Source organism: Lepisma saccharinum, chromosome 25, assembly GCF_977018435.1.
Source record: "Lepisma saccharinum chromosome 25, izLepSacc3.1, whole genome shotgun sequence".
Taxonomy (NCBI): Eukaryota; Metazoa; Arthropoda; class Insecta; order Zygentoma; family Lepismatidae; genus Lepisma; species Lepisma saccharinum.
In genome coordinates this window covers 56,177,951-56,189,165 of record NC_139253.1, presented here as the reverse complement: position 1 = coordinate 56,189,165, position 11,215 = coordinate 56,177,951, and positions in this window count along the sequence as shown.

Here is an 11,215-nt window from a genome sequence, read left to right as displayed (position 1 = left end):
AGTGTGTATATCATATGGTGATGAATAATTCTGTTTGAGTACATTAATATCATCATCTTTTTCATTACAACCATAAACATCAACAGCTATCGGTCGATTATTGTGTTCTTTGTATTGTTTTTCAAATTGGTCGATAGCTAAGTACTGGATATGTTATTCCTATAATAGCTCTTTTAAATTCTATTTCATATTTTTTATATTGGGAAACACGATATTTAAGATCTTTAGCTGGATGAAAATGTACTATGATGCACCAAAGAAAACATTTATTGTCGTCATTTTGAATATTCAATACACCTTTTTTGTTTCTGATCTGTTCTGGTAATCTAAAATATTTAGATCCACTTCCCCCTCAAGAGGGTGATATTTTGCTATTTTCAATTCAAGTTTATGGTCTGTATCACAAAGTGACCATCCTGAATTTCTTTTTTTAAAATTTTCATGTTTTTACTTAAGTTCTTCAAAAAAGCTATCATAAATATCATCTAATTGATGTTTGTTACTATAGTGTAGAATTTTTGTAAGAGTATAAATGATAAAAAATGTCTTCTTGATTATTAGAAGAATTTCTATAGTTTGATGATAAAATAAAATTTATTTTGAGAGAACATATTGTAAGTTGACTATTTATTTAATTTATAATTTGGGGTTTAAGTTTAGTTAGAAAATGGGGAATATCTAATGCTTCACTATTTATATCAATTGTATGATATATAATATGATCTAAATAATGTTGATTATTAATTTTTTTATAATTGAGTTTTGGAATTAGTTTTAAATATACAATTTTTTCTTTTGGTTTCTTAAATTAATTTTAAAAATTTATAAAATTTGAGATTGTTTTTTTATATACAAAATACATTTTTTAAGATGACATATTTTTAATTAAAATAATTAAAAAATATATGTTATTTAAAAAACAAAAAAATATAAAATATACTATATACTGTAATAAATATTTGTTTTTTATATGTTAGTATACAAAACTATACATTGTTTGGTAATTAACAAACCTCTTTTCTGTTTACTTTGATCAAAAATCTGTTTTTAAATTTTTAACACTTGGAGGATATGTGAATGTGCAAGTACGGTATTTCGGTTCAGATATAAATGGACCGAATGTATACTGGGGTATTTTGCAAAAATTTTTAAAATTGACTCATAAGAGTCAATTATTTTTTACAGTTAAAAAGTAATAGATTTCGCTTTAGTTATTTGAAAAAAGTGAAATTTTAAAAAATTGGATGTCATAGGGGAAATTATCTAAATCTTAGAATTTTTATACAATAAAATTGAAATTTAAGCTCTTGTGTAAAAGAAAATTTCAGTTTTTTACACTTGGAAAATCAGCTAAAATCATGATTTTCAGTTAAATTACACTAAGAGAGCTCACTATGAAACTGTTAGATTTTGGTGGGGTAGCCGCTCGGGACCCCTTAAAACTACTGTTTCTTATAATTAACAAACTAAACTAATTACTAATTTTTCATGTTAAAAACCTTATTTTTTACTATTTCCTATTCTATCAGCTTCTATATTGCTGTTTTTATCAATTTATGAAAGACCACACTCTAGTAAATACACATATATTCTCCTTTATACACAGACAGGCACATCACACACACACACACACACACACACACCCACACACACACATTTACACACTTATACGAACATACATTTGACGTTTTTCAATATTTTGCTATGAAGTTTGCGCCGTCGCTATTCAAACAAGGGCAGGCAATGTAGTATTTATGAGTATTAGTAATCCCAAAGTGCTGTTTTTTGGTGTCCAAGTTCAGATGAGAGTCTGCTATGTGCCTTTTGCATGGGATTGCATGTGAAGTGTATGCATATTGAGCATTATTGAAAGTGTATACTTCCAAGTTTTGCTGTTATTTTCCTATAATTCTGCGAGACTGTAGAGAGTTCTCCCTTTTCAAGCAGTTTTCTATCATTGATTGGATACTTTTTGGGAACGTAGCAGTTTTTTATGTTATGAAGCAAATTGTTGAAGAATATTTTGCATGGTCTTTTGTGATATTGAGTGTCTGCTGTAATGGTAGAAATTATCTTTCCTTCTTGTGTTGATGTTCTTGTGTAGGTTTCCTATTTTCGGCCAAGTTCCAGTACTTAGAATAATCGCTATTGTTTTATTGAGCTATGAAGCTCCCCTGAATAATCATTTGCATGATGCCCTATACTCCAGGCTAACTTTGCTCTGAGTGCTTTCTTTTTAAGCCTTAGTATTCTCGTAGTACAGTATTATTAATGTAGAGGAAAATTAGTTCGTGAAAATATGTATTTTTCTTATTAACTATAGTCGCTTAGTTATTTACCAGGTATAACTAGTTACTGCTGATGTTCTATATTTCCTATTCTCATGTGCTATGTATGGTGTAGCTTATTTGGGTAGTTTGAATTCTGTACTGTAATTAGCCTTGGCTGTGCCTTTTATTCCTATGTTGCTGCTTGATATCTGAGGTATGTTGCTGCTTGTTATCTGAGTTAGCTTGTTTGACTACCTATTATTTTTGCTATGGCTGTGGGTATTAATGTCTCTTTCTGAATTACATGTTGGTTTCTGTTTTTCCTTGTTGCTGTTTGTTATCTGAGTTAGGTTTTTGACTTCAATGCAATCCTTTTTGAACTTTATTGTTGATTGCTTTTTGTTTATTTCCTTATTTGTTTACTGAATCTATTTGTTTTGTGTCTTGTAATAGTAATAATAAAGTTTTACTTAAAAGTACTTCTTCCTTAGTGATTAGAGAAGTTTTTAAATAAAGAAAAAATTCGAAGTTAAAAATTAAGAAATATAAGATACAAAGGCAATAAATAGAAAACTTTATAAAATAAGTTGAAAAAATTATCTTTGCAATATAAACTGCAATAAAAAATGTAGCCTGAATAGATGAAATTGTGATATTATAGTAAAAAATAAACCTAAACTTCAGCTAAAGTTGAAGAAACACAGTTTGTGTGTCTAAATTGCCATGCAAACTCTTGCTTGAATCGTTCAAATAGCGTTTTCTGAGTAAAAATTCACAAAAAATGCGAAATATGGTCAATTTTACGTGAATCCTGATGTTTATAAGGCAATAATCCAAGGGTCCGTGGTTCGCAACCTAGAAATAAGGGCAAATAGTGGATCGCATCCACTTTAACCTGTAGATACTGGAACTGATTGTTCCTAGTTCAGCCAAATTACTTACGCTTTAGGTCGAATAGTCTTTGCAATGTTACGAAAGGCGGAAGAAAAAAAACCGCCTAAATTACTTCCACAAAATAAAATTGGAACCTCAAAGAAAATCAATACAAACGTGTAAAAATATTGGCGGCACCTGACTTCCATTCATCTCCCGTAAGGGGAACATACGGTAACAATGGAGAACCTTTCTCCCCCTCGCGCGCCAATGATCGCTCGCGGTTTGGGGTGACGATCAATGAAGTATTCTTCTTTTCTGGTACAAATTTCGTTCGCAACCTCGTAGCAGGTTCTTGCGGTAAGCGTATTTTTACCTTTTTTTTAAGAGCATTTATTATTAATAACATGCATTCTGCCCGTATACTTCGTTTTCATATAGGCTACATCGTTCAATTTCTTCGCCTTTAAAGCGAACATAGGATAACACCATATATTGTGTTATAATATCTTCTACCTCCGAAGATCGGGACCGGTTGAATTCGGATAAATCCAGATCCTTAATTATAGCTAATATAATCCAGCACCGTCGCCACATGACGTCATCGACGCCTGCAAACCTTGCCTGACGCCATCAAATGGCATAGAATATGCAAAATGTGTCCTGAAAACGCAATTAACTTGAAGTACCCCGACTGTACAAATCATCCGTGACTCATATCCGGCTGAAACACATATATAAAATACAACAACAGTGTTAGATTAGGGTAAAAAAACGGACTCTATAATAGTGTATTTTGTACATTAATTCAAAACCATTAAAACCAAACTCCACATCTGTATAAATCATTTGTGACTCATATCCGGCTGAAACACATATATAAAGTACAACAATAGTCTTACGTTAGGGTAAAAAACGAACTCCATAATAGTGTCTTTTGTACATTAATGGAAAACCATTAAATCCAAACTCCCACGTGTGCATGAGCACCCATGACTCATATCCGGCTGAAACACATATATAAAGTACAACAACAGGGTTAGTTTAGGGTAAAAACGGAATACATATTAATATATTTTGTGCACTAATGGAAAACCATTAATTCCAAACTCACACGTGTGCATGAGTCACCGATGCCTCATCTCCTCCTCCACCCCCGACACGTGGCGCTTGATTAATTAACAATAGCGTCACCCCTCGATACTGAATTAAAAAGCCATTAATGTCAATTAATAGGATGATTAATTGCATTCAAGGGTAGTATCATCTACTGACCGCCAGTTTTCGATCCGAGAACACCTCTGTGACAGTCGGAGTAAGGTTTGGGACTTAGTCTTTTTTCTACCGCACCGTGTGTTTTACTCTGCGTGAGTGACAGTGACTAGTGTTATTGATACGCAGTGCTATTTATTTAGTGACCTGTTCACTGGATGTGTTTTATTTGCTTTGTGAAGAGAAACACTGATACGATCATAACAGGCTAGAGCAGAAGAGAAAGGGGGGCCATGTGGGTCTTCCCAGATGCTAGCCAGCATAAAGCCGACGCAGCATATCACCTCCGCTCAGCGTCCATACGACACTGCGCTAAAGCGCAGCCAGAAACGCTATGTCGACACAAATGACGTCCGCAGCCCGATATGAAGCCATGTAAAGATACCGCCGAAAGTCGCCAGCCGAATCTGCATCCATGAGTACTTCGACGCCGACGCACGACAAAAATTCTACAGAGAGAGAAAGAGAGAGAGGGTGGAATTGGAAGATGAAGCGACACCAACCCTCAGTTATACATACCATCTAGAAGAGGAGATTGAGACTTGAAGCGACACTTACTGCGTCTTGAGACGATGCCGACGTCCCGCGTAAGACTAGCTGTGAAAAGCCACGAATGCCACCGGTACAGCGACTTCGCCTATTTTTGCCGTCCCCCGAGTAGAGAGAGAGACGATGTCGAAGCAATTAAACGCTCCACCACAAAGCAGACAGATGTCAGAGAGACAGTTTTCTCTCATCTTGGTCTCCGTGATGTTGAAGTGACGCTACAAAGAAGTAACATGGGGAAGTGTTAGTGTTTCGACGACGACCGCGGATTGACGTCATGCCGCCGTCTAAAGGACCACGGTAAACGTCGCTGGAACGTGTAGAACGCCGAGATGGAACATCATAAAACTGTTAATTTTCTATATGTGTGAGTGATCATCAACCCACGACTCCAAAGTTCGGCCGTCGGACGAAAATATACCAATGTTTAAATTAAAAGTCGCAAAGGTATTGATAAAATTTTTGCCAAACGTAATTTAAATTTCACGACAGTTTCTAATTCGGAAGATCTATTCGAGGCATACTGTATTTTTCCACGCTCTGCACCGAACTGTTGAGTAATACATTTTATTTATTTCATCTTATATGCTTTACTCGGTAAATATTTGATTAAAAGTGCGTAAATTGTCTCCCGTCCTGAGAAATCGTGTATCTCTTGCAGAGATCACCCCTCAAGTTTGTTAAATAAGGAAGTAAATTAACTTCGTGCCATTTTTAATATATTCATACATCAGTGTCTTCATTTTTCATTCTGTAAACATGTATGTGCCTTGCATTTGATATCTATGTTGCACGAGTTGCGTGCCCTGCCTAATGTTCTTGAAGTTCCAAGGCGCATTTGTGAAAATTCTACAATAATTATTTCATGTTTTAATACATTGCGAAATATAAACGATTACGTGTTATGCTCGATAGTGATATTGAATGATAGTGAGGGGTTGTGTAATGTGTCTATTTTTATGTTATATAATATACCTTTTTGTTATCTATGATTATGACTATGATTTTTGTTTATACATATAATATAAATATCCTCATAACTATTGGTATTAATATTATTGTTCAACGTTAAGTCAGCAAAGCATTTCCGCTGGGCTTTAAGGCTAACATCAATTATTATTATTATCTAAGTCGTTATTATTATTATTATTATTATTATTATTAATTATTTTATTCAACATCACTTTATGCACCGCGGGTGAAAACCGATCCGGTCACACGTACCCTGGAATCGAACCGTTTAGCTTGGCACCTAGGAAGGGGACTTCGGTCTCCGGATTAAGGTAAAGTTCCCCAGTGAGATTTTGGGCACATGGACAGGTATTCACGGGAAATGCCGGGTGAAATACCCAAGAGAGACGATTAGCGAACACGTGATAGTTCGAATTTGCAATGAATTATGTATGTACCCTTAACAGGGAACGATGAATAATACAACAAAAAATATTAGATTACTCACCAAAATCCATGTCTATATTCCAGCACTACAATCTGCAAATTGGGTAGAAAAAAAAGTTTATCAAAAATTGGTAGGGAATAGGCACTCAAATGCGATACTGGATACTGCAAGCAAACAAAATTTGAGAAAACATGTTTAATTTTACAACTGCAAAATGAATAAAATATCAGGACAACAATAGTTGCACTTTATTTCTTAATGTAAATCAAACAATGTGAAACTATTCATCAACAGAAATGACAAATATTAATTATACTGTGAAACTAAAAAAAACATGATTCTTTAACAACTGAAACAGTACTACAGTTACAATGTAAGTTAACAATTGTTACACGTTAAGATGCAGTAATAATTTGTTTGTTTGATTGATTTGTTCTCTTAAGTCCACTTTATGGACAGATGTTTCAATAATAATGTAATTCAAAGAGTGCGGGTTATTAACCCACAGTACCCGATCTTGGTGATGGAACTGCTACCTAAGCCTCCAAGCAGGGTAATTCCCTGTCGAAGAGATACCATTGCGAGGGTGTCCTTCTCCGCCATAGTTGCCGTTGAAGTCTTCACCGTAACCCTGGCAAGGGGCCCTTACAAGGTGCTACCAGCCGGTGCCAGCTGGACAAAGCAATTTTCTTTAATGAGGTCTTACTCGTCCTGGTTCAAGGTTCTTTCGCCTCTTTCGCCGTTGAGATAATCATCCATCTTCTTCCGCCATCGGGGCCGTTGACCAGTAGGTTGCTTCTAAGCCAGTTTCACACAGCAGTTAGGTACGTCCTCACTTTGCCCGAGAAAACCTTTTCAATATTCGCCGCCAGGAAAGCTTCAAGAATTAATCCAATTTAAATGTTATATTTATTGTTAATACCTGAAAAATAATAACTACGGCAAAAACTGCATTACATCGAAAAAATTGGGGTGTATAATAGAGGATTCAGTTTCACTAACTGTACAAAATATAGGAGAAATAATGGACAACATGTGAGTTACATATGCACATATTAACATATCTTCAACAGTGCCAATGTTATTCTCTTATTATTTTAAGAGAAAACATTATTTTCCCAAATCTTCAGCAGTTATTAGCATCTAAACTTGCGAAGTGGTATACCGTGTTTGCGCAGTGGCCATTTTTAAATATCCGATTTTAAGGATCGTGTGAGATCCCTGTAGCTGCCTTCCCGAACTGAAGACGTAATTTTTTTTTGCTAGTTTCTAGCGGTGGTAAGTCGGGAAGTGAGGACCTGATTAACCACCGTGTGAGACTGGCTTTAGCACTCGAGAGAGAAAGGCCCTAGGCTGGAACCCTCAGGGAAGATGGAAATGAGGGAGGCCTAGACCATAGACACTAGGAGGCCTAGACAGATGTAGAGAAGATCTGTTCACGTTGAGGCATTGAGGAAGGGAAGAGCTGGAATGCAATGAAGAGAATTGCTGTCAGTAAGGCCAGGTGGAGATACTTTGTTGATGCCCTATGTTCCGCAGGGAACAACAGGAATTAAGTCAAGTAAGTCAAGTTTATGTACTACTCCGGACTGGACCTGCGGTTTAAAGTAGAATCCGAACCAATGTGCAATATGGGTCACCTTGTAATAAAGGGATCACGGGTTCGATAGCCGTTGGAGGCACATAGTGGTTCGGTTCCTTTTTAAAATGTAGGTCTAGTTCCGCTTAGCCTTTCCGTGCATAAAATAGACTTAAAGAAAACTCAAAGTTTTGTTAAATACTCAAAGTACATTTGAAAGGTTAAGGGGGGGGGGAACAGGCAAGTCAATTTTTTTTCTCGTAAGCCTGAAGTCATATGTTATTGTACCTTTTCATTTACATGTTCAAAGATCCTTTTCCTGGTGTTTGACACAACATGCATCAGCTATTATGGAATTTAAACCGACCAAACATATATGCAAACTCCAGATTTTACATTTCGTTGAAATGAACACCTTTATCGTGAAGATCTTCGAATCACAAAGTGGAAATTACATAAATGTTAATTTTTTCCAATGATTCCACGACAATGTAGAATATTTATTACTGTGTTTATCTCCAACTTTCATCTTCTTGCTCCTTTCAATGAGCCAGCAATAAAAGGGATCATTTCTATGTTCCCAGATATAACTGAGGAACACTGGAAATCGAGATGCATTCGCTTTCACAATGATTAGTATCCATGATTGGTTCCTATAGGTACGCATCTAATTATTTTTTCTTCTTCTCCTTCCGTTTTCTGGGAAACATTTTGTGACTACGTTCTCAGATTCTTCATCTGACTCTCGGTGGTAAGGACCTGATGGCTCTCAATTCAGCATAGCAGTGTATTCATTTGTAACAATATTTTCTACCTCCGGAACAAATCAAGAATACCGGAAGTATCTTCAATTGCTTTCAAATTCGACATAGTGACTAATTTTGACCTCGTAGTCACGAATCTGCAGTTAAAATTTGGCGGTCACGTCTAGAAATTGCGAAATAAGTCGATAAAAGTGGGTCCTTGAACGGACTAAACACCGTTGATTTATGAAGAAAACAACTATTTTTTGCAACGATTAGCGTTTCAAAACTATGTTTACGATCACCCTTAATTTTTACTATGCTTGCCTAACCTAAGCGAACCTAAACTAACCTTACGTGAATGGTTCGTGGGGTAAACATATTTTTCAACTTTACGCAAGACGCCAATTTCTCACATGCGAGGAACATGGTTTCCATGTTATTGCATAGTGGTAATTGACAAGCTTATTTCGCAATCTTTAGACGTGACCGCCAATTTTTAACTGCAGATTCGTAATTACGAGACCAAAATTAGTGAGTATGCCGAATTATAAAGTAATCGAAATACTTCCGGTATTCTTAATATATATCCTACCTCCTCATATTGAGCACAGCACCCTGAAACACAGAAGATATATTGTTATTCACCGTATGCTAAAGGTATGCATTACATGCAATCACATATATTGATCAGAATGTCAGAAGAAAAGCTAGCTTGGTAGTCTGGTTACACTCACGAGTCACAACTATTATAACACAAAACCATTGCATTAAGATGAAATAAAGATGGTAGGCTGGAATGATATGTTAGAAAACAGCATAACGCTTACCCCCATACCCCACCCCTTCCCTCAGCCCTATGGATTTTGGACTCATTAATACATTTGTCAATATTTCTTCTCCCGTGTGTCTCTCTGGAAATGATTTGAACGATAAGGTTTTGGAATGGAGGTTCTTCTCCGTATCTATCAAGTGCCCCTTTATTCCTAAGACAGAATCGTAGGATCTACTTGCCAATATGTCGAGTGACAGGGGCAGAGAATTATCCTGAATCCTATAAAAGATACTTTGCATTGAGGAGATAATCTTCTCCTCCACAAATTTAATTAATTTCCTAGACAGCGTTTGTCTGGACGGAATATTCACTTCGGGATTAATTAAGTAGGCTAATTAAGTTTTGAAATGCAATTCCATGGGTTACATCGAGTGCAAGATCGTCTATTACCACTAAATCTAGTAGCACATTTTTAACTTCGTTTTGTAGAGTAATGTTGGCCCGGAATTTTAGCTGTTTGGACATGAGGTGAAAAACGAATATCAATAGTTGATTGTTGAGGTGAGTTCCCAGGTGTGATCTTTTCAGGATGGTACATTGATTGATTTGGTGTTTTAAGTCCACTTTATGCACAGTAAGGCTAATCGGGACTGGACCTACAGTTTAAAGTGGAATCCGAACCACTATGTGCCACCACCGGGTATCGAACCGGGGACCCCTTGATTACAAGGCACCGACGCTACCACTGCGCCTATGGGGAGGCCCAATCAGGATGGTACAGTACCTCTGTAAAAGGGGAGGAATTAAAAATCAATAAATGAAAATATATTTTTGCAAGAGCAAAGTCATACTTACAGCAAGTATTTGAAAAACAATATGAATATAACTATTTTGAAGTAAGACTATTTTTAGACAGCATATTAAATTAATTTCAGCTCATTATTTTATTTTTCGTTCGTGTTTTAGTTCAGAATTATTGTCACTGTGCCTTTTCTGGTTAATGTTAAACAGAATTTTATTTTTGTCTCCTCCAATAACGAACGTGCTTTCTAGTTTAATATCAGTTTCATGCTTGACGTTTGTGCGAAAGGGCCTGTGTAGATTTTCAATCTGAACATGAAAAGGCCTTCAGGAAGAAAATAAATATTAGCACCTTAAACGTATCTTGCTTTTCATATTATTTATTGTCATAATTTGTTCAATGCTTAATCAATACTTTCATTGAGTGTTAAGGTTTAAATCATGTCTGCTTCTCAGTATTTTCAAGTTTCCATCCAGAATATATGGCATTCCATCCAGGAATTTATCACTTGGTACGTACAAGTTGATGTAGGATCATGCGGGTACACATTAATACCTTTTTTGTATTTGCATAATTCTACATTTGTTGCAAGCTCCAGTCACATTTTTATTATTTTTAAGATATTATGACTCAGATCTATGAAGGAAACTGAAGAAGTGTGGTTTGGTATAAAGTATCACAGAAAAGAATATCACAATTTCAATGGAGATCATGCAAAAGTCTTATTTGATGTAATGTGTAGATGAATAAAGAAATGTTACATCACATTAATTTATGTAAATGTGTTAATTTGCGCAACGAAAGTGCAAATTTGATGCAATAATGAATTTCGTAAAGTGAAATATCTATTTGCTGTTGCCTTATCTCGTATATTAATATTGCTGTAATGCTTTTTCTGAAAAGGAGAAACAAAGTGTACAGTTCGCTCGCTCACTGATGCAACATGCTACCAATAT